The sequence below is a fragment of the Balaenoptera physalus genome (assembly GCF_965194825.1).
Source record: "Balaenoptera physalus genome assembly, chromosome: 6".
NCBI classification, from domain to species: Eukaryota; Metazoa; Chordata; class Mammalia; order Artiodactyla; family Balaenopteridae; genus Balaenoptera; species Balaenoptera physalus.
Genome location: NC_138885.1, coordinates 50,410,042 through 50,436,044, shown reverse-complemented (window position 1 = coordinate 50,436,044; position 26,003 = coordinate 50,410,042). Strand labels below are relative to the sequence as shown.

Below are 26,003 nucleotides of genomic sequence, written 5' to 3'. Positions count from 1 at the left end.
TGTTATCTACAATATCATTTCATAATTTTTATTAATGTATATTTTGACCATTATTTATATATAGCAATGATTTGCTTTATTTCCCTCAACAATGTGTCATGTATCCTACATTTTTTTGGATTTCTTTTCTGTTTTCTTAAATTTATCATCTTTGAATTTTACCAGAAATTTTCAGAGAATATCTTTAATTAGTCTTTATATTGGAATGCTAGTTTTTCCTGGCATAAGATGATAGGTTTAAAATAATTTCCTTTCAGGTTGTCATTGTCTTTTAGCAGTGATAAAAAAAACCTTATGCCTAAAATTTTCTGCTGTTATTTTTATTTCTATTTGCTTTTGGAGTTCTGAAACTGGACAAGAATATGCCTAAATTTGTCTTGTTAAAATACATTGTGTTGTTGGTTTTCTTTTCTTTTTTTTTGTTCAATCAATGTGTTATTTATTCAGCACCTACTACATGTACTCATGTGCACACACGTAAACACACACATTGTTTCAAGTCCTTTAGGAAAAAAAAATCTAAGTATTAAACACATTCTATGAATCTGGCACTGTGCTAAGCATTTTATGTACATTTCATTCATAACAAGTAGATTTTGTAACCTAATGTAACATAATGAAAATAGAGTGACCTTGGGCAAGTCACTCTATTTTCCTTTATTTTTAATTAAAGCCCTGTGAGCCCTCTTTCAGTCTAAAGAAGACTGGGAAATTTATTCAGCCATGTTATTATTTTCTTTTGTTTCCTCTTTTGGTACTCTCTTTTTACTTACTTCTCTAAGATACATCTTGGAACATGTGAATTCATCTTTTCATTTTTCCTAAGTTTTCTCATAAATTCTACCACTTTGTTCTTGGCTCAGCATTCAGGTAGAAACTCTCAATTACACTTTCCAATTTACTAAGACAATATTCAGTCATATTTATTTTGTTTCTTTTTAAATATGTTGTTTTAATTTCTTTTTTAAAATTTCTTTTTAAAAGGGGCTTTTTATTTGTTAGCTGTGCATTTTTATTGAAGATATTGAATATGTATTTTCTTTAAACTCAATCACTATGGTGTGGTGCTTTGTAGGGATTCTTGTCTTCACACAAAACATTTGATTTTCTTAAATATCTGTTGATTCAGTGTTGTTTTTTTCCTAATTGCCTTTGATTATTGATATTTCCTTGTCAGTGAATCTGTGTTCTTATTGTAGCTAAAAACTGTGCATGGTTTTAAGAAGGGAGAGTGTGCAGTTAGTTTGCATTCCAGCTCTGGCAATTTCCCATCCTTCTTAGGCCCAAGAGTTTTGGGCTTTCTCTATTTTCTTTCTTAAGCCAGAGTCTGGAATGTCAGAGGTCTTGCTTCAGAGACACTGCTTCAGGATGGAAGCTGGAGTCAGCCCTGTTTCTTCTCCTTTTGTTTCTACCTCAGTGGTCCTTTTGGTGGTCTGGAGTTGTGCTCCTGCAAATCTCCAGCCTTGATGATTACGACAGGAGCTCTCTCTTAGCAGATAGTTCAGTCTATTTAGAACATGTTTAAGAGAGGTTGAGAGTGAGGATTGCCCATTCTGTCCATGGGCAGATTCTCAGAATAAAGATCTCAAAAATACTAAAGAAGATCCTATGTCTTTGCACCTCCCCTCTTGCTTTTGATGATTTACCTTCATTTGAGACTTTCTCTAGAATATTCTATGATGTGGCTTTGCTTGTAGTTCCCTCTGCTACTTCTTAGTAGATAATACCCCATCTACCTTCTATTTTCCAAGAATTTCTTGAAATAGAGGATCTACTGTTTGCTTATTGTCTGGTTTTCCATCACAATTATGAGTTTACTCTTTAAAAAGGTGTAAAATCTAATATATCATTTCAAGCACTTCTTGGGTAGAGAGGAGTAAGGAAAGCAATTATGCCCATTGGATTTTAGTTTAAAAAGTTAATTTTTGTACATGCATCTCCCAATTAATAATACTTTTATTAAATCTCTTGTATTGTTGGTTTCAATATCTTTGTATTTATTTCAACAAACCTATTGTCTCACTTAAGCAACTGTGACATTAAATCAAAGCTAGTTTTAGTGCCTATATTTTACTATGCACTATGGTAGGGACTTTGAATGAGGACCTTTGATAGACAATAATATTAGTACAATATAATATAACAATTAACTTTAAGTTCAAATAGAAGTGGGTTTGAGTTCTAGTTTTGACAGCTCATAGTTCTGTGACCTTGACATATTTGTTTAATATTTCTAAACCTCTGCGGCTCTGGCTGTACAATAATAATAATAATAATAATAATAATAATAATAATAATAATAATAATAATATATCCATTGTGAGGGTTAAATGAGATAATGCATGCAAAGCATTTATGACAGTTTGACAACTTGAAAATACTCAACAAATTCTAGTTTATTATTATTATTATTACAATAGTAATGTAATAGCTTAAAAACTTCATTTTACATTCTAGGTTTAAAATTATTTTAGGAATATTGATTGATGACCATGAGAATTTCCAAGCCGTAACAAGGATATAATTGAAATAAAATGTTATGTTTAGTGGGCTGGGTCTAAACTGTCCTTTGTTGCTTGACAACAACTCTATGAGAAGTGGAAGGAGAGGTGTACTTCAGGTAATTTTAGTTTAGAGTGGCAGGAGTTAATGCTGGAAGTAGAATATAAGGAATATTTGTCAGGACATTCCAGAAGTTTCTGAACATGGTTGTCTAGGCTGGGCAAGGAATCATACAGAAGAAATCAGAAGTCCCACTATGAGAATAAAATATATAAACATAATAAAACTGTTACTTTGAAGAAATTTATTGCAGAATTTAAGATCATAATTTCTCCTATTCTTAAGGATTATGCTAAAGATAAATAGATGGATGATAGTTATAGGTACAGATATAGATGTAGATGAAGATAGACAGATATAGATATATTTTCAAATGGAAAACTAATATTTCCTACAATTTTTCTTGGTTACATAAAAAATTACTTAATCTATTGTACGAAGAGTGTCAGAATAATAGTCAAGAAAGCTATTGTTTTTAGATTTGCATCTTCTTTGTGAACTAGATAAACTACTTGACATCAGGGTTTCAGTTGTTTTATCTGCAAGTCAGGCATGGTGCTGATTGTCTAATACAGATGTTATCAAATGAAATGAATGGAAGATTTCAAAGCATCACATATTTTTTAAAGCTGAAGTTTTCCTGTCTCCTTCCAAAATGTCCCCATGAAGCTGAACACCTTGATGTTGACCTTACCTCCAGGCCTTTCTGGATCTTCCTCTGCCCCCATTCAGCCGCCACTGGAACTTGCTCAGGCTCTCTCATCATCTCTCTTTTAGATTCCTGCAATAGACTCAAAAATGATCCTTGGAATTTGTTCCTACCCTGCTCCCACAACACCCAATTGCTGCTGGAGTTATCTTTCTAAAACAGAGCTGGTAATTTACATTGCATAATGTATCTCCAATCTACCTTTAGTTTGATCTTCCAGCACTTGTTGCCATGCACTGTCCATGTTAGTTACACTGGTGTGCACATTAGTATGTGAATGCCCCATGTAGTTTCACCATGTCTGCTTCTTTTACACTATTTTTTCTGCCTGGAATTAATCTCTTTTTTTTTTCTTCTTGGTTTGACAAAATTCTATTGATCCATAATGTTTAGCTCTTATAGCACCTTCTCTGATATTCCTTTACTCACAGTTTGTGTAAAGAATTTGCATATAGGAGTGCAGCCCATGGCATTGACTCTCTCTCATCTGTTAGAGGGCACATTTCCTACATTGAGGGCAGAGATTTCACCTTTTCAATTTTGATTCCCATGTGCTTATTACAATGTATAGTTTAGCACATGGATTTTTACATTATTTGAATTACACAGTCTAGAAATCAGAGAACACCATATTTAATTAATTGTATTAATAAACATATTCTTGTTGGTTTTAGAATTCATAAAGTTTACTTTTCTATATATTATGCTTAAAGTTCATCTGGTTGCATTTGCCTTAGGTCTGCACTAATATATTTAGCGTTTTTGCAAATTCAGGGAAAAAAATACAACCACATTCACGTTTAACACTAGCATTCTTCATATCTTACTGTCACCTCTGTTCTTTTATTATATGGTGTTTAATTATAAAACAAAGTGTGAATAATAACATTTGGGAGGTAACATTTTGGTGTTTTATTAAGAAAGAGTGCTAAGCTGGTGAAAATAAGAAGGCTCTTATTTGTAGCTGTTATCTTTTGCAGTACAATTATCTAACATCAGTCACTTGGCTAATAAGATGGTAACTTTCAATCATTAACTTTTTCTTTGAAAGGATATGACTTCCTAAGAATCGCACAGACAATTAGAAACAAGAAGGTTAATTAGAAGTTGAACAGAAAAGACAGACAAATCTTTACTGCACAAATTCAAGATGTATGTTAATTTTTCCCTCAGAGTCACATAGTTATCTATTGGTCTTAAGAAGTCTTTTGAAGGACAATGAGATATTGCTACAAAGTTATACAATAACCTTCTGTGGGCATTGTGATACTCTCCTTTATTTGTTTCTAAAATTTAACCACCGAAGTGGAGAAATAGAGATTCCAAAGAAAAGATTTTTTGTATGGCAGAAAGAAATGATGATGAACAAAATAGATATGCTTACATAGCTTTGTGAATGACAAGCAGCAGAATTTCACTGCAATCATGAGGTTAACATGAATTAACACATTAAACTCAACACATATGAAGATGTGCACAGTAAGCTTATGCCTCTTCATCATTCTGTGAGAAGACAAATATAAATATTCATATTTGTTTTTTGCTGGTCTCAGCCTGTCGATAACTAATGTCATGGCTGGACCCACCCTTGTGGTTCTTATGATTACAAGACGTCCTTGGAAATAACCATCAGGAAACTTGAAAAAAGAAAAGGTTTATTACTTACAAGTCCTGAATATTACATGGCACATCTGGGGCCCCATAGGGTGGTCACATGTACAGAGAAAGAGAGAGAAAGAGGGACAGAATGCATGAGTCTGAGGTTCTACTTTTATTGGGGTTGACGGTGGGGACCTAGTGTTTCAAGAGCTCACTCTTTATTGGTGAATTTAAAACGTAAGATTGGAAATTTAAAACACGGAAAGAGGAAAAAACAAATGGCCCAAAGGTCAGTTATCAAAATCAACCAAGAGCTTTAAAACAAAGAGGCCTGGGTCTTTACCTAGTCCTGTGGCCGGTGTTATGTTTATTGGAGAGAGCCATCTTTGAAGTGGATGCTTCTTTGAAGTGAATGCCTGGGCAATCAAAGCTTAAGTCAGGCACTTGCATTACAAAAAGAAAAGAAAACTGTCAGGGCTTATACTATACTAGCACATAGCCTGAAGTTGAAATCTTGTTGAGTTAATCAGCATCGACAATGGTGTAAGGAATTTATAAGAATATATTTCTTGTAGGATGAAAGAACAATGTTTTGGAAGATAATTTTGAAGTACCCAAAATAAAATAATAGGTAAATAAAAAAGATATAGTATCTTAGAATATGGACTCAGAGGTTCTAGAAAACTCTTTTCAATGCTATGCCCTATAAAAAAAAATGTTGCCTACCTTTCCAGTTCTATAAGGATCAAGCCATTAGCCACTGCAGCTGCCCACCCACCGACAGTGTGTCTGCGGGGAATTCAGGATGGAGAGGAACAGAAAGTACCATGTGCTTTAGATATACTGACCCCTAGATAGTTAAAATACATTTCTAAGGAAAATTTTAAACAATCCTAGATTCGTGTATCTTTCCATACATAGAAAAGCACTAAAATGATTTACTTGGGATGTCTGCTCTTTGTGATTAGTGGTAAGCACTCTTTCTATGCTTGACTACATGTTTTCCCCAGCAAAACAGTTCTTATTTACCCGGCTCCTCCCATTCCTCTTCAGAACAGTTTCTCAGAGCTAGATGAGAAGCTGTTTCTTGAGCTATAGTCCTCAGTAAGTCACTGAATAGACTCAACTCATAGCTCTTATGTTGTGGGATTTTTTCAGGTCAACAAACTCTATCATGTACTGGCCATAAACACGGGGTAAGGCACTTAGGTTCTCTGAGTGATAGTTTCCTATTACATAAAGAGGTGCTAGGTTTTGGATCTAGTGTATTGTGTTGTGGTGAGGATTAATTAAGGGAATTCATCTAAAGTAATTAGAACCATGTCTTGCACATTATAAATGCTCAGTAACATATAGCCATTTGGAAGAAATGCATATTGGAATTTTTACAACATACTTAGAATTGTATTTACCTGATTCTTTTTATTTCTGTTGCAACTTAAGAAGGCATATTATATTAATTTCATCAGTAAGAGATATATAAAATATGACACACATATAAGGAAACAGGTATATACATACATGTGTATAAAGACTATCTATTCACATATCAGACAAGTTGAACTTGAGAGGAAATAGTGTATTATAAAGGAGAGTTATAAGTATATCACAAATATTTAAATCATTCCACTTTAAAATGGAAATAATTTATTTCCTCTGCCTATACAAACAAAAGTGTGATGCAAAAAAACAAAATGTGAAATAAGGTAGTAGCTTTTACCTATATAGTTTGGAAATATCCACTGGTAATGTTTACTAAATCACCTCATATGATTTTTCTATGAATATGCAAACCCAGGTATGTTTTTAATGATAGATTATTGTTGTTCATACAGTTTCACAACATTTTTCATTTAAAGATACCTTATGAATTTCAAAATATTAATGTATGTAATTGGTGGAAATACTTCTATTTTGTCATTGTCAATATATATTACATTACCAAATATACAGTAGGTATACCATAAATATTTGTTAAAAAATGCATGTCTGAATATTTGTATCATCACATCTTTCCTTAACAATTAACACAGATCTATATTATTTTTATAGGTGAATTTAAATAAATTCTATTAATGTACATTTATTTATTTAAGTGACCCACTCTTGAGGAACATTTAGGTTGTTGCCATATTTTGCTTATTTTAAATAACACCGTGATCACACACAGGACATTAATCTTTACACATTTTACTTGGTCAACACCAGAGATTGAGATTGAGGCAGCTGGTGCACAAACTGGCACCCACCTTACCTGCACTCTGCAATCTGAAGATCAAGAAGAAACCACCAGAACTGTTGGCTCCAAAGTACCTACACACTCTACTCTCCTGCTAAGTGGTTGCCTTGCTCTTGTATCCTCTTCTCTCTCTCTCTGTCTCCCTCTCTGATCTTTCTTCTCTCTCCCTTACTTTAATTCAGTTTTCAATTCAGAACTCATATGAATACATCTGATGATAGAAATCTAAATCACATATAGAAACCTAGCTGCTGTGAACTCAGGGAATACATTTCTTTGCTTTCTAATTTCTGCAGTACAGGAAGTTACAGAGGAAGTAGATTGGGATGTATGATGGATAAGCTCGAATATTGGATATGTCACACCCTCTGGCTCCGGCTCTCCAGTGTTAATCTACAATAAGAAATATAGCCATGGTTTCCCAGATATTCTACAGCACACTTCCAATAACTCTCTTCTGGTGTCTGGAAAAGCAGTTACTGTTAACGCCTAATATCTTGCCTCAGTTTAGTTCAATTTGTACTGTATGCCTCAGACACTCAAAGTTTTTGAGATGTAATTGCCTGGTACAATGATGAAATTATGGAAATGTATTTCTCTTCAGCTATTCTTTTTATTTTCTCAGAGAGCACAGAAAGCCTGTTCTTTTCAGATATCTCCTAGGCTATTCCTTATAATCTATTTTAGGAAAATTGTTACCAATATACTTTACCAGAAATGATCACTTTAATTTACCAATTTGGTGACATTGAAAATTTTCCTGTATGTGAGTGTGAGTTTTGCCAAGTATAAAAATAATCACACAGTTTGTCTCTACAAGGTTTCTAATTTGGAAGCTGACCTGAATGTCTTGATCTAAAGGCCATTTAGTCCTTTAAAATGACATATTTTAAAATCAGATCAAGACATTTGGGTCAAGCTTCCTCAATCTTGGTATTATTGACATTTTGAGTCAGAAAATTATTTGTTATGGGGACTATCCTATTGAGATGTTTATCAGCATCCTTTGCTTCTACCTAGTAGATACCAATAGTACTTTCAGTAGGGACCAAAAATGTCTCCAGACATTGCCAGATGCTCCCTGGGAACCATAATTGCTCCTGATGAGAATCATTATATTAGATGTTATTTTTAGTGTTATTACTAGGTGACTAAACATCACTATTACAAAGTTCTAAGTTCTAGAGTGATTTACAGTTAACACAATACTAAAGATTAAACAATCTTATGGAAACTTTGGATCAAATTTTTATTTGTGAAAATATTATAGTGTAAGGGAATTGACAGTGACGGTAAAAATACGTAAGTGTGTTTGGATATCCTTAGTTCCTTTTTTCTTTTGCTTCAGACTGTTAACCCTGGTCCTAATTTAAGAAAATAAATGAGTGTTAGAAGAAGGCCTCACTGCTTAACAAAATGCATAATACATGATTGTTAACTTTATTTGGGGGCAGAAAATACGACTATTAGTTTTCCTTCACAAAGAAAATCATATATTTATCATCACTTGCCTAGCTAGAGTACAGATATCTACCTTCATAAATAGAATCAACTTAAATAACTTTTATTTTTAATAAATCTGATCTCTCACTAAAGGGGATACAATGAGAAAGGAACTATTGATACACGTGAAACAAGCGTCAGATATGCATTTGTAGAGAAGTCATGTATATGTCTAAAATACTTGTATATTCACTCATTAAATTAAAATAGGGTGGCCTGGAAACAGAGATGGAATTCCAAGATCTATTTATCCCAGGGATATTTTGAAATATTACTAAATATAATAGTTTATTTATTAGATGATATTATATTGTAAACTTTAGCCTTGATTCATAGCTTGTGAAGGGTAAGCTGTTAAGGCGAAGTAATTATTGTAACTTATTAATATTCAGTGTTACAGAAGTTATTTTCCATAAATTGTTCTTTATGATAAGAAGTTTGTTTAGAAATTGTATCTTTTTTCTTAAATATTATACGAGTTAGAAAGTGAAGTTGATTATTTATTAAACATAGCAAAATGACATGCCACTTTGGTAAATTAATGGAAATTTCTGTTTGGGTTTAATTATGAACTAAAGTGAGAAAAATTTTAATACATTATTTTTGTTTGGAATTTGAGAGTTTTTGTTCAATATCTTGAATTTATTCATTTTTTGCAAATGACATTTGATTGAATAAAACTGTATTTAGGTTGCATTTTCTAAGACGCAAATTGCTCTTACCAATTTATATTCTAGGAATGTCTCAAAAGAAGAAATAAAAAACAGAAAATAAATATGAAAGATAATTCCAGAAAAATAAACACAAAATATCCAGAATCCCTCCGAATTTAGCATATTTTCCATTTTTCTTTACCAAGGTAAGAACTCCATATATTTACATTCATGATTAGATGAGGGGAAAATAAGGTATTGCTCAAATGTTATGCCATATTTCTTGACCTCAAAGTTATTCAGAGAAATACAAAAGAATGCATATAAAAGTTTTTAATTCAAAGGGTTTGCAAGGTTGTTATTCAACTTTGTGTAGTAATTGGTGTTTGTTTTAAGAGCTTCACAGAATTTTACATTTCCCATTATTTCTAGTAAAACTCTTTCCTAATTGTTTCATGGGATTTGTTTTAAATTTGAGTTCATGCCATTTTTAAATCATAAAAATAAATGGAACATGTCAATGCAATAAAAGTCATTTTCTAGCACAAGCTGAAATTGTCCATTTTTATCTTATATGAATCTCTTAGTATAATGATTTTCCTCAGCCATAAGATTAAACATGAAAGTATTCTTGACTTCTCTGAAGTAACACACTGGAATGGACAAATACATTTACCAGTCACTTCATTAATACAAGTTTTATTTTCTTCCCCTCAACTGGAAAGAGATGTTTTCTGTCTTTTTCTCTTGTAACCAGTATTTGCATCTCATAGTGTTCATTTTTTACTACTTTTATCCTTTTCAGCTTTTGTCCTTTTAAATGTTTGCAAATAATACTTTAAAGAACTGAGCAGTTATTTAAATGCAAAGATAAGTTTTAAAAATATAATTATTTGTATGTTTGCATAAGGGCAGAAAAAATATACTGTATATATATATATATATATATATATATATATGAAATTTTTACCTCTCCTTATAGCCAGGGTGATAATAACACCTATAAATCTTTTACACGGTATCCATACTTGCCAACATATGACTCATTGAAGCATTCTTTTAACAGACGTTTATTGAGTCAGGACTATTTTCAGTGATGGGGCACAGTGGTGAACAAGACAGGAGGGTCCCTGTTTAGTGGAGTTTACTCCACTAGTGTTGAGCAGGTAAGCAACAAACAAAAATTAGCTCGCTAAATAAATGTGTCTAATAATGATTGTCTGAAGAAAATAAAGCAGGTTAATTAAACAGAGAGTGACTTGTGGAAAACATAATGTGTCATTTAAAAAAACATTTTTTCTAAATCCTGTAATTGAGTCTATATTCGGCATTTAATATAGAAAAACAAAGCATAGTTAAAGAATTAGAAATAATATTTATATAGGGTGAGGAAAGCTGACTGTTATTGCATTTTAAACCTGATTTGCTATGGGGGAAATCCAGTTTTAACTTTTTCAGATTTAACGCACATGTCTACTTTAGGGAAAATAAATTGCATATGTAAAGGAAGATTAAGGTGAAAAATAGTAAAGCTGTACAGTTGAGAGACCCTGCCTTATTACACTAACCATATACTGATTATATAATTATCCTCTGCGGAGACTGGGCTTTTATGATGGAAGAGCACAAATTAATGCAGGAAAGAAATTTACAAATAAATATTTCTATCCAGAAAAAATTTTTTTACCACCATCTAGCCATTTCCTATACCTCAAATTCTGTCCCTGACAATACCATCAGCTGACCTATCAATGGCTTTGCCTAATTTACTCCTTATCTCATTGCAGTTTAATTAAAGAAAACATCCAGGAAACATTTTTCTTATTGTCCAAACTAGGTCAGGGCTTACAATTTACTCTCATAGCATCACATATATTTCTTCATCATCACAGTCACGCTTCTGCTTGTTGTATCTTTATTGACGTGACTTAGACTGTCTACGCCCTCCTCCACTTTGGGCAACTGGAATACACCTGAGTGACCTTGAGCTACCTATATTTACTTTTAGACTAATGTTAACAATTAACAAAATCAAAAAATTTAAAGACTTTCAGAAGAAAAAAAAATACACAGACACAGACACATGTACGCAGTAAAATATCCTAAAATTCCTCAATTCCTCTCAAGATAATTACAATTTCTTCCCTCTGACAATTATGAAATCTGTCTCTCAGTCTGGGTCAGTCTTAAAATATCACATTGGAATTGTCTCTTTTTTATAATCATGATCCTTCTACTTTTCTTTATGTTTATCTTCCTCCTCTTTTCACAAATAGAAAAATTTAGCATTATTGAAATATTCATCTCCAGGTACTACCGTGACCTAATGCAAATGTACATCAGCCAAGCAAACTGAAGAAAGAATTCTTCCTTGAGGAGAAATGCTTCTGCTACAGTAGTAAACTCCTTGAGGGCAGAAGTCATATTTATTTTCTCCCATTACCCAGCACAGTGCCATGTGATAAACATCTATTGAATATTCTTGAATTAAAGGGTAAAAAGAAACCAACTGATATGGAAGAGACCCAGCTTTGTGGGAAGAGTATCACCATTTGCTTTTCACGTCATCATTTTTACTTTTGCAATAGAATATGAAAAACCTAAAAATTAATAAGGACTGAAGGGGAAAAAAAGCAGCTGCGAAGTCTTCATTTGAGATTCAGACTCCCCTTTGGAGAGATACAGAGCCAGGGCCATTTTAAATAATAGTAATTATTAATCCTGGACTTAAAGACTTTACATTTCCTGCAAAAAATATTTGAAGCATGATGAAAAAACAATAGGATTGCTCCCAAAATACTTAAAGAAAAAAACTGTGACAGTATCATTGTATTGTCTCTTGGCTCCAAACTCATTCTTTAATACCTTCTCTGTAATCCTGGTAGAATTCTGTAAAGCATTTCTCCTTTTGAGTGAGCATGATGGTAAACTTTCTTAAGAGAGAGCGTGGAAGGACATTGCAGGAAGAAGGGCTTCTCTTGGTTCTGGCCACAGCAGGGCTGGTCAGTAATGTATATGTGAGGACATCTGGTTGTGCTTTGCCCAAGTCACACACCTACAGTGCAGGGCCCTTCGCAGCAAGCCTGCAGCCCTGGCCAGACACTGTCTTCTGGCTGCTGCTTGCCTATTCTCTGGAGTGTTGCTTTCTGCTTTTCCTAGCTTTGACCATGGCAACTACACAGTCGGCTGCAACCGTCCCTCTCCAATGAGTTCTGAACTCCAACCACTGGGAAGCGATTCCTCTTTCAAATGTGTTCTTTCTTGGGTGTCCTCCTTCAGCCCTAGGAATGGGTTTTCCCAAATAAGCACAATAATTACCAAGAAGTCACAGCCAGCCAGACGTGGAATGAATTACTTCTGTCCAATGAATTTCAAAATCGCCATGATCCTTTACATTTATTTTTTTTAAATTTAAAAGACGATGTTGAATTTTTAGTATTTTGCTATGATGTAGGTTACAGGCCTCCAGAATAAGAGTGCTAAAGAACTTCCAAGATGTTAAAACTGATAAGTTGGAATAAAAATTAGCCAAAGTTAAATGATAAAACCACGTTACAATGATTTCTTTTTTTTTTTCTTTTTTCAATTACTTATAGACTATAGCTATGTCTACGGCTACAAACTTTTCAGTATTAAAATGATGCAGGCTACACTTCTTAGAAGGAGAAAATAGGGTCAAAATTGTATTAGTGATAAACAACAGTAGTAAACTATTTCAATATTATTACTTTACATCTTTCTTCACATATATTCTTCACAATATCTAACTTCATATTTTCTAACATTTGGATTAAAACTGCTAGTATTAAATTTGTAAAAATTTTACACATTTTAAAATTGTAAAATGTGTAAAATGTTTAAATGAATCCTCTACTGTATGTGTGTCTGTCAGTTACCTGAGCTTGAAGAAACCATCTCCTCAGGGGCTACTGATTTATTATTTAAAACTCTTCCTTGATATGAAAGGTAGTTTTGCATTTGAGGATTCAGTAAATTGAAATATGTAATTAAAGTATTTAATTTACAGAGTTTATAATTTTGTGAGAATGATTAATTAATTATATTACCTTTAGATACCTGGTATCACATAAGTATCTTGTTCCTTACCTGGCTCTTCCAATTCTTAGCTTACCAGTAATGCGAAACTGTAGGAAAACTCTTCATACAATATAGATAGAACAACATAGAACAAGTCTATCTATCCCTTTTCCTCTTTTTTTAAGAAACAAGTTATTATTGTCATTTTTTTTGGTAAAATAGACATAAAATTTACCATTTTAATTTTAAAGGCATTAAGTACATTCACATTGTTGTACAACCATTACCACCATCCATCTCCAGAATGTTTTCATCTGAAAACTTTCACCATAAAGTTGCAAACTGAAACTTGGTAGCCATAAAACAATAACTACCCATTCCATTCTGTTCCACATTACAGGCTACTCCCCAACCTGTATTTTTCCACTCACCAAAAGGCCATAGTCATGGTTCCATGGCAATAGATGTCTGTGACAGTACTATATAACACTGCATATTCAAATGTATATGCTTCCTGGTGAGCTACTCATCCTGAACTTCTTTCCATAAGAGCATTTAACAAACTGTCATAAGTCACTTCTCTGTCACCCTAGAGAATTTGAACTTTGTAAGTATAGAGCACAGGTCTTACTCAAATGTTTATCTTTGGCCAAGCATAGTACCTGGTTTGCAGCAAATGATTGATCAGTGAGTGGATAAATTAGTGAATGAAGGAGGAATATCAGCTCCTTGGACTGAGAAAAAACGATAGTGTTGCCAAAGATTCTGGGTAACAATCTCAGAGAAATAAATTACATCTAGAAGGTTTAGTGAATAACTAAAGCCAAGGGTTTCATAGTGTACCTATAAGAAGTACACTATGATTTCTGAGATATGCTGATATTTTGTTTCTTAATTTATGATGAACTCTCGGAACACATGAGTTCATTTTGCTAGTATTTTGTAGTTTTAAGCAATACATGTAGAAATATGTCACTTTGTGCTTATATTAATATAATTGTTTATAAAAGACCAGTTTTGACAAAAATTATATATGCTAAATTGCAAACATAATTTTAACAGTAACTATTTCACTTGTTCCAAAGAGAACAGCAATGATTAAGAGTGAATTCAATAATAGAGATCCAGAACCAGTTATGTGTAAGCTAAGAGATCAATCAGAGAAATGGAAAACAGAAATAATTGACTTATAAAGAATGCCTGAGAGCATGGAGGTGCATGCAATAGTCTCTGGTAAACAAAATCTGGTTGAAGAACAAGCTTTGATTTCCTTCTCTTTATCTTTGTGTATCTACTATAGAGGTTTGCTTTGTGATTATTGTGAGGCTTGCACAAAACATCTTATAGCTATAACTATTTTTTGCTGATAACAACTTAATTTCAATCACATAAAAAAAACTCTACTCTTTTACTTTTCTGTTTTATGTTTTTGATGTCATAATTTACCTCTTTTACATTGTGTATCCATTAAGAAATTATTGAAGCTGCATGCTTCTCCTTCTCTTTTCTTTCTAGTACTCTAATAATTTGCAGATTGTTTCTTTTGATGGTAACCCCCTAGATCACCTAGGCTCTCTTCACCATTTTTCATTCTCTCTTCTTTGTTCTCCTCTGACTGGATAATTTCAAAGCTCCTGTCTTTTAATGCAGATTTTTTTCTTCTGCTTGATCCATTCTGCTATTGATGCTTTGTATGTCATTTTAAAATTTTCACTCATTGTATTTTTCAGCTCCAGAATTCCCTTTCGATTCTTTTTTATTATTTCTATCTCTTTGTTAAATTTTTCATTTTGTTCATGAATTGTTTTCCTGATTTCATTGAATTGTCTTTCTATATTTTCTTGTAGCTCATTGAGTTTCTTAATTACATCTATTTTGAATTCTTTATTGGGTAAATGGCAGCTGTTGATATCTTTTGGGTTGGTTATTGAAAGATTACTGTGATCCTTTTGTGATGTCGTATTTTCTTGATTTTTCGTGTTCCTTCTTAAGTCTTTACTAACTGAGAGAAATACCTCTTTGGGAGAAATTTCCCTTTGGGAGAGAAATACCTTCCTTCAGCCCTGCTAAGGATTCTGAGGCTTTCTCAGACCTTCTATGGATATGCCTACTCCACACATTTTGCTCTCTGTGTGGCAGAACTCTTGAGCTTATAGGCTTTGGCTCAGTCCTGTATAGCCAGGCCATGTGCTGACAACCTCTCTTTTACTTTCCCAATGGCATTCTCTCCCAAGCCCGAAGATTCAGGCCAGATTTCTGCACACGTTCATTAGCTATCTGCAAAAGCTTGCTCTTGCACTGTCAAGAGTGTGCACACAGGGAGATCAGCTCGGTGCTTTGTGACCACCTAGAGGGGTGGGATAGGGAGGATGGGAAGGAGACGCAAGAGGAAGGGGATATGGGGATATATGTATACATATAGCTGATTCACTTTGTAATACAGCAGAAACTAACACACCATTGTAAAGCAATTATACTCCAATAAGACGTTTAAAAAAAAAAAAAGAGTGTGTGCAAAGAATCAGTCATGGAGTGGGGCTGGGGGAGGGGTAGGAGTGGGTGAGGTGCATGGATTTCTGGGGGTGCCCTGGGCCAGCTGGGGAAACCAGTAGTGGCTTGTGAGTAGGCCTCCTGCTGCATGTTCACTCACACTCTCACTTTTCCCTGCAGGAGAAATCACAGGCTGAGAATGGCTCTTTTTGCACTGAGGTATCACCTTAGGAGAGGGTAATACAGGTAAAGTCAAACTGCCCCTCTTACCTTCTCCAGTGCACCCAATCTTGTGGTTTTTGCAATCAGTGGTATGCTAAAACTTCTTTGCTGAACTCCTGGATTTCCACAAAGCCTCTCTCATCTATGGTAATTGTTCTCCAGCAGCTCCCAGACTGTGGCCAAGAGAGACTGGAGCCAGTTCATGGGCACTTCAGGGTCCAGAGTCATGACCAAGGCATGTATGTCTATTACCTAGCATATCAGTGGGCAAGACTCCTCCTGGGTCCCTTTGTGCATGGTGCTGATGACAGAACCAAAGACAAACAGGGCTTCAGCAGAGTCCTCAGGGTTATGTAGTTGTCTCTGGGTCTATTGTTGGGACCTCAGTGAGTGAATTAGCTACCTAGGTGCAGGCCTGTCTTCTCAAACTGGGTCTTCCTGTTTTTGGATGAACCTGGAGTTTCACAGTCTCCTTCCTGGATCCCACAGTTCCCACAAATGTACTTTTGTCTGTGGATGGATGCCAAATTGCTATTTTTGAGGGAGAATACAAAAGAATATCTTATTTATCCATCTTGTTGATGTCACTCCAGTTGTTCTGTTTTAGAAGTTAACATTCATGCAGCTTTATGTATCAAAAGTGCCTCAGAGTGTGTTTTTTAGTTTTATTCTGACTTGCCTTTGATGTCTATTGGAGATGGGTATTCTCTGCAGTGCAGAGCCACCTGAATCAGCATTTAGCAGCGAAGTGGGGGTATCTGCAACTTTTGTAACAGTTTGGATTTCCTTTCCCTCCACAGCTTCATTAACAGTTCAGTGTCTTTGAGGAAAGTTTGACTGAAGTGTCCCTATTAGAAAGGGATGCTCCAGATCTTCAGACCTTTGATCATTCTGTTTTACATGGTGTTTTCCTATCAGACACAGGGTATTGCCAGAGTTGCAATGAGTTAATCCTCCAATAAATGCAGTCAGCATAGCTTAATTTGAAATAAAAATGGATGATGTTAATAAGCTTAGCTTTCTAGCAACGCAGCTTTACTTAATGCAATCCCTCTGGGAATGTACATTAGACTGCAGATAGCAAATTTGAAAAGTCATAACTTTATAAAAAGTTATAAATATTTTGTTTAGTGTTATAAGTGTATTTATTATGAATACAGTAGTTTAAATACTTATCAAATGCATGAATATTATTTAAGACTAAAACTGTGTGAATTACCAAATGGATAAATTAAGGATCAATAATAGTATCTTTTACACATTTGTATTAAATCTGAACAATTATCGAATCTAATTGTCTTTAAAAATTAAAATGCAGATTACATAAGCAGAAAGGAAAAATTCCCATTTTACTTAAATTTGTCAGTTGTTTGCTGTAAGCTTCTTATATATAGGTAAACACAGTTATGACTATATATTGTAGACTTGGGAACTATGTACCACTAATGTGAGGATTAAACTGATTGCCAAGTTTTTTAATAGTCTGGTTAAATGTACAAACCATCTCTCTGAAAAATACCCAAGCCCACATTTTGCATACAATTTTATAGATTCATCAACTGTCTACAGTCTTGACATGGACCTTTTAAGTACTATGATCTTCAAGTTGAGATACTGCATACATGCACAGATTATCTCATATTGTCATGTGAAAATCTATAGAATACCAGTGATACCTTAAATCAGCTTACACATACTCTTAGTACAAAGAAAGCTATTTAATCAGAAGGAATTTATTGCAGTCTTTACGTTATTTATTGACTAATCTATTTGGGGAAAATATTATTGACATTTGAGAAAATCATATCCTTAGTAATAAATAATTGAAGCTACAGTGTAAATGTTGCCATTTAGATAAACATTCCAACAGCTATTTCAGAGTACCAAATCCTTACTTCTAACATAGAGAACCAAATAAGTATTATGATTTTGCACTTCTGTAAACTCTGGGACAGAAATGCAACACAGTGTTATTAGACTTTAATAGGCTACTTCAAAAAAAATATCCTGAACCCCAAACCACTTTCATTTATTAGTATGAAGTATCTCTATTAAAATATGAAGTAGAAAAATTTTATTGCTTCTCATTTCACTCCTTTTTATTTTCTGAGAGTGAAATTGAAAACATGGCATATTCCCCCTTGATTATTAAGTATCAAACAATTGGTTTATGTAACTAATCCATCACAAATGGTTAAGGTTAAATAATATTATTTCTAATCCACCAAGCAAAGACTTAATAAGTCAAGCACATTTATTAAAATATTGAAATAGTAAAACTAAAACAACAAGTAATAATAATAATAGTGATAATAAAAGAAACCAATTTTAACCTCCTCTATACTGTGCATTATGTTAAGCTCATTAAATATACTGTCCTATCTAAAAATAACTCTGCGAAGTAATATAGATTCCAATTTTAAAGGTGAGGAAATTGAAAAAATAGTAATATCAGATGTCAAAACAGGTATCAAAACATAATTCCTAACAAATATTATCTGGTTTCAAAATTTCTCTTTGTAATAGGCACAGTGGCTCTCTAAAGACAAATAAAAACTTGATCAGTGTTGCATTGCCTTGAGTTTATCGTCTTTGGGTAATTTTGAGCTTAAATTTCATTTTTTCTCATTGTTCAATTTTGAAAATAAATTTTAATATTGTAAAATAATAAATGAATTCTTTTAAGATTTAATCACAGCATTTTTTGTTTATTTTAAATTTAGATAGATTTCACACATCATAAAATTCAAACTTCAAAGTGTAAAATTCAGTGATTTATAGTATATTCACAAAGTTGTGCAACTATTTTCATATATAATTATAGATTATTTCCATTAATCCAAAAAATAAATCTTGTACCTATTAATAGTCAGTACAAATTCCACCTTCCCCATCCCTTGACCACCATTTATCTACTTATTTTCTCTATTGATTTGCCTGTTCTGGACATTTTATAAATAGAATTATATAATATGTAGTCTTTTGTGTCTGGCATCCTTCAGTAAGCATAAAATTTCCAAAGTTCATCCATGTTTTGGTATGTATTGGTAGTTCATTCCTTTTATGAATAATATTTCATTGCATAGATATACCATATTTGTTTTTCCATTCATCAGTTGATGGAAATTTGGGTTTTTCCTACTTTTTGTCTTCTGTGAATAATGCTGCTATAAACATTAAAATATGTATTTTTTCTAGGTGAACCTATGTTCTCACTTCTTTTAGGTATGTACTTAGGAATGGATTTGGCTGAATCATATGGCAATTCTATTTTTAATTTATTATGGAATGACTAAACTGTGTTCTTTTCTTGTTTTCCTTTTTCTTTTGGTGTCATATTGCCGAATCCAAGGTTTTGAAGATTTACGTTTCTTTCTAGGAGTTTTACAGTTTTACTTTTACATTTAGTTCTTGGATCCATTTTGAAGATTTTGCTTTTGTATTTTTTGTTTTTTGTTTTTGTTTTGTTTTGTTTTTTTGTATATGGTATGAAGTAGCAGTCAATCTTCAATCTTTTGCATGTAGATATACAGTTGTCTCAGCATCATTTATTTAAGAGACTATTGGGCTTCCCTGGTGGCACAGTGGTTGAGAATCTGCCTGCCAATGCAGGGGACGTGGGTTCGAGCCCTGCTCTGGGAAGATCCCACATGCTGCGGAGCGACTAGGCCCATGAGCCACAATTACTGAGCCTGCGCGTCTGGAGCCTGTGCTCCGCAACAAGAGAGGCCGCGATAGTGAGAGGCCCGCGCACTGTGATGAAGAGTGGCCCCCACTTGCTGCAACTAGAGAAAGCCCTCGCACAGAAACGAAGACCCAACACAGCCATAAATAAATAAATAAATAATTTAAAAAAAAAGAGACTATTATATTATCATTCAGTGGTCTTGGCACCCTTTTCAAAAATAATTTCACCACAAATGTTTCTGTTTATTTCTGAACTGTCAATTCTATTATTTTTTTCTTGATTTTCACTATTGTTTTTCTCTTCTCTGTTTTGCTAATTTCCAATTTAATTTCCTTACTTCTATCTGGTTTGAATTTAGTTTGCTCTTCTAATTCTAGTGTCTTAAGGTGGAAAGTTGTGTTATTAACAACCTTTCCTTTTTTTAAATGGAGACATTTACAGTTATAGATTTCTTACTAAGCACTACTTTAGCTGCATCCCATAGGTTTTGATATGTTGTATCTTTATTCCATTCATCTCAAAATATGTTCTAATTTCCCTCGTGATCTCATCTTTGACCTATTGATTAATTAGGAGCATGTTGCTTAATTTCCACATACTCATGAATTTTCCAGATTTCCTTCTGTTGTTGATTTCTATTTTCATTCCAATGTAGTTGGAGAAGATGCTTTGTGCGATTTCCATCTTTTAAAAATTTATGAAGACTTCCTTTATGACCTAACATGTGGTCTATCCTTGGATAAAATTTCAGGTGCACTTCGGAAGAATATATATTGTGCTGTGTTGAATGGTGTACTCTTTAAATATCTGTTAGGTCTTGTCTTATAGTATTGTTAAAGTCTTGTTTTTCTGTTTCTCTTCTGCCTAGTTTTTTAATACATTATTGAAGATGTCTTATGGAAGTGTACAGCTATTATTGTTGAAATGTCTATTTCTCTCTTCAAATCTGTCCATATTTGCTGCTTATATTTTGGATTCTATTGTTATGAGAATATATGTATATAATTATAGCTTCACGATAGACTGACCCTTTTATTATTATAAGTTGTTTTTGTCTCTAGTATCAGTCTTTGAATTTAGGTATATTTTGTCTAATATTAACATGTCTACTCCTGCTCTCTTTTAGTTATTTTAGTTATTGCTGATGTGGAATGCATTTTTTCATTCTTTTACTTTCAAACTCTTTTCTAGAAACTTGGGTGTGTCCTCTGTAGCCAACATATAGTTGGATCATGTTTGTAATCCATTTAGCAAATCTCTGCTCTTTGATTGAAATGCTTCATCTATTTACACTTAATATAATTACTGATAAAATAAGAATTTGTCATTTTTCCACTTGTTTTCTGTTTGTCTTGTCTTCTTTTTGTTTTTTTAACTGTTATTCCCTGCTACTTTCCTTTGTGTTAAATAGATATTCTCTAGTATACCATTTTAACTTCATTGCCATTTCTTTTACTACAATATTTAATTATTTTCTTACTGGTTGCCCCAAGTTTTACAAATTACATCCTAATTTGTAACAATCTAGTTCAGATTAATAGAAATTTAACTGCAATAGTTTACAAAATCTTTGCTCCTATATAGCTCTATTTTCTTCCCTTCCTTCATACTATTATTGCCAATCATTATACATTGTATACTCATCAAGACAGATTTATAATTATTGCTCTATACAGTTGTTACAGTAGTCTTTTAAATCAGATAAGAGGAAAAAGTGTTACAGACAAGAAATATACTTATATTTATTTGTGTTATTTTTTATATTTACCTAAGTTATCTTTACTGGTGCTCTTTATTTCTTCATGTTAATTCTAATGTCTTTTCATTTCAGACTGAAGTACTTATTTAATATTTATTCTAGGGCAGGTTTGCTGGCATAAATTTTCTCAGTTTTTGTTTATCTCAGAATAACTTAGTACCCTTTTCATTTTTTGAAAGATGGTTTTACTAGATATAGAATTCTTAGTTGAGACAGTACTTTTCTGTCGGTACATTGAATATATAATCCCCATGTCTTCAAGACTCCATAGTTTCTGATGAAAAATTTGCTGTCAGTATTAGTGTAGATACCATGTACATAATGAGTCATTTCTCTCTTGCTGTTTTCCAAGATTTTCTCTTAGCTTCAGCTTTCAACTGTTTGATTCTAATGTGTCTGGATGTGGATTTCTTTGAGTGTATCCCATTTAAGTTGACTGAGTTTCTTGGATGTGTAGATTAATATTTTCATCAATTTTTGGATTCTTTTAACATTATAATCTTCAGATATTCTTTCTGACCCTTTCTTTCACTCCTCTCTTTCTGGTAATCCCATTGTGTTGATTTCTTTATGTTATCCCACATGTCTCTGAGGTTCTATTCATTTTTTCTTTATTTTTTTTTCCTTTTTGTTCCTCAGACTGAATTGTCTCAATTGACTTAATTTCAAACACATTCATGACCCCTCTAGTGAAGTTTTCATTTCAGTTATGTACTTATTACCTACAGAATTGCCATTTATTCTTTTTTATTAAGTTCTTTTTATTGATATTCTCTATTTGGTGAAACACTGTTGTCATGCTTTCCTTTAGTTCTTTAGACATAGTTTCCTTTAGTTCTTTGAAGGTATTTAAAATACTAGATTTAAAGTCTTTGTCTAAAAAGTAAAGTTTCCTCAGAGACAGTTTTAGTTGACTTTTTTTAATGGGCCTTACATTCTTGCTTTTTGTTTGTTTTTAACATGTCTCATAACTTTTTGGCTGAAAATTGGACATCTTTAATAGTATAAAATGGCAACTTTAGGAACCAAAGATTTTTGTTATTGTTGCCATTTGTTGTTGTTGTTTTTGTTTTTGCTGCTGCTGTTTGTTTAATGACTTTCCTGAACAACTTTTGTGGATTCGTTATTCTGTGGCTACTGAAGTCTCTGGTCTGTCAGCTTAGTGGTCAACTAATGATTGGATATGATTTTCTTAAATTTCTGGAATCAATAAGTATTCTAATCTTTGCTGAGAGACTCTATGTGCACATTGGGGCATGTCTTCAATGCACAGAGAGGGAGTTCACAACTATGTCTGAGCCTTTCTTTTTCATTTATGGAGTTCAGCTAGAGGTAAAGCTTAGAGCCTTCTCCAGTCTTTTGTGAGCATCTGAATAGCCATGTTTATACATAGCTTTATGCATGTGGGTGGCGTTCTAGATTTCCAAGAATATGTCAGAATTTTTCAAAGCCCTGTATGGTCATCTTATTCTCCAGGTTTTTCTTTTAAGTATTTTGTTATTTGTCCCAACTCATACTGCTGCCTAGTGGAATTGTGATGTTAAACTATTGTTGACTGTTTTCAGCAAACACCCTCAGGGGAGAGGCTGTTTGCACTGGGCAAGCTCTGAGTCAGATCAAATAAAGACAAGACTTACAAGTGGAATTTTTTAAGGAACTATCAGGTAAATTCAGGATAGTTATCTGGGAATGGGGCTATTAGGGAGCTCCAACCCTGTTCTGCCACCTCAAGTGACTGACTTCTGGGTTTTCACTGTTATTAAAGAGTTGTTAGTTTTCAGTGCTACTATGGAGCTGGGAAGAGGGTGATGGGAATAAGGCAAGTTAAAACACCATAAATCTCACTGTCCTTACTGAGATTTACCTGTTTTTTCTTAATTAAGTACTCCCCAGATTGTTGCAAGCTTTAGATTTATTCCCAAAGTTCTGAAAAAAAAATGAGTTTTGAAAAATTTTAGCAGTGTTCCCACTGCTTTTTCAAAGGAGAGTTTTCAAAGCTTCTTCCTGAAACTTTCCTGCTGACAGCACTCTTTATCTGATTATTAAGCTATAAAATGAAATGGCTATCAACCTGCATATTTAAATTAACAAATTATGTTAAATGTCTTTAAATGTGCCTATTAAAAGGTTACTGTTTAATTAATTATGTCTATGTGCTTTATGAAAAATCAAATAGGAAAACACAAAATCAAAATGAGTCCATATCTTAAGTGTATATTTAAATTGAATTTGGAAAAGCATTTACTACATGGGAATTTAAATCCAATATTTAATTCTAAAGAGATAAATAGAACTAAATATAAAAATGGTTACAGAATGATAAGTAATTTCGTTGTTATGTGATAGTTTCTAAATTGAGATTGGTTTCAATTTTAGAAGTAACCGAATAAAGTTGGAAATATCGTAAATCAAGCCAAATGCTAAATCAGGCTCAAAATCCAATTTTTATGTTATGTTTCCCCAACTGCCTATTAACCATACTATGATTTCAGTTTCTTGGCAATATTGGCTGGATAAGTTGTAGTTTGATATATCTTAGGTGTTTAAAATAAATGTTCTGAGTTCTAGCTGCATCAGCTTTGCTTAAAATATTATAACTACATATACAAAGGGATTTTAATTGTTCATTGTTTCCATAAAATAAAGCACACATAACAATTTTATACTGACCAGGAATTTTAAAGAAAATGATTACTCTGTGATTTCTCATTTCTACTCTTTGAATGAATAGGCCTTTCTTTCAAACATAAAAATGGCAGATTGCAGCTCCCCAGCAGCTCTATTTTGAATTCTAGCTATTCTAAAAATGAACACTGCTGATCAGCGTCTATGTAAATTTCCAACATTCGCTATTCTATTTTGATAGCTGAATACATTGGAGGACTAGGAAATCGCATCATCAGTGTAGGTAAGGAATTTATTTGACAAAGGAAGAACCTGAAGATTATCCTCATTATATAACAAGTGCACAAAGGGAGTTGCAGTGTGTAACTAGCCAGGTAAAACCACTTATTGATATAAGCATCTGAATTACATTTGATTATGGCCTCTTAATTTTAATTCGTAACAAATGGTGCATCACAATCTCACTCTTAAGACCAAAGTAGAACTATTATAAGGCTTCTGGCTTGAATGAAATACCCAGGGTTGCCAGGATACCACCGTAGGTGGCTGCCAGGGCAGGCTACAGTAGTTTGTTGAGCTCTTGGCTGGCTCAGTGTTAATCCTGCTCACCCAAAGCGCTGAAAAATCAGCCTTTAAATTCAGGAATAGTGAGATAATGTGTTTTTTTGCTCAGTCCTGAATTATGTTTATTCCCTGTTTCTCCCTAAAAGTCAAACCCTTGCTATTGCTGAAAAACGGTGCTGAAGACCTAGCTGAGTTGCAATAAAATGGCTTTTCTTTATCTCAATTTTGTTTCAGGAAAGAATATACACTTTAATGCTCAACATCATTAATTATTAGAGAAATGAAAATCAAAACTACAGTGAGGTATCACCTCACACTGGTCACAATGGCTATCATCAAAAAATCTACAAACAATAAATGATGGGGAGGGTATGCAGAAAACGGAACCCGCCTGCACTGTTGGTGGGAATGTAAATTGATACAGCCACTATGGAGAACAGTATGGAGGTTCCTTAAAAAACTAAAAATAGAACTACCATATGACCCAGCAATCCCACTACTGGGCATATAACCTGAGAGAACCATAATTCAAAAAGACACATGCACCCCAATGTTCATTGTAGCACTGTTTACAATAGGCAGGATATGGGCACAGTCTAAATGTCCATTGACAGATGAATGGATAAAGAAGATGTGGTACATATATACGATGGAATATTACTCAGCTATAAAAAGAAACGAAATTGGGTCATTTGTAGAGATGTGGATGGACCTAGAGTGAAGTAAGTCAGAAAGAGAAAAACAAATATTGTATATTAACACATGTATATGGAATCTAGAAAAATGGTACAGATGAACATATTTGCTGGGTACGAATAGAGATGCAGATGTAGGGAATGGACCTGTGGACATGGGGATGAGGTGGGATGAATTGGGAGATTGGGACTGATGTATGAGCACTGCCATGTGTAAAACAGATAGTGGGAACCTGCTGTATAGCAGGGGGAGCTCAGCTCGGTTCTCTGTGGTGACCTAGATGGATGGGTTGGGGGGTGGGAGGGAGGTCCAAGAGGGAGGGGATATATGTATACATATAGCTGGTTCACTTCGTTGTACAACAGAAACTAGCACAACATTGTAAAGCAACTATACCCCAGTAAAAAAAATTTAAAAATTAAAAATTTAAAAATTAAAAACAAGAATATACACTTTATACTGTAACAGCCATGTTACCTTCATCCCAACTGCATTGCAACAGAAGGCACCAGACATTGATATAGAAGGTCATCTCCTTGATTACAATGGTTCACCCAATGCACTAGGGTATAGTTATTATACTTAAATTAACATTTCTCACCTTGCCTGCATTCTTTGTACATTTGTGAGAACTAAAAATGGTTAATCAACTGTTT

At 33.5% G+C, this 26,003-nt stretch overlaps 1 long non-coding RNA gene across 2 annotated transcripts in view; it reads right to left on the bottom strand.

Moving 5' to 3' along the window:
* Positions 1-2,283: 2,283 nt before the first annotated feature.
* The window catches only part of LOC309662447, a 74,116-nt gene continuing 50,396 nt past the window's right edge, over positions 2,284-26,003 (bottom strand). For both annotated transcript variants that reach the window (XR_014264690.1, XR_014264691.1), the window contains one exon: positions 2,284-8,473. This is a non-coding gene — a long non-coding RNA (uncharacterized lncRNA). The remainder of the gene's footprint in view (positions 8,474-26,003) is intronic.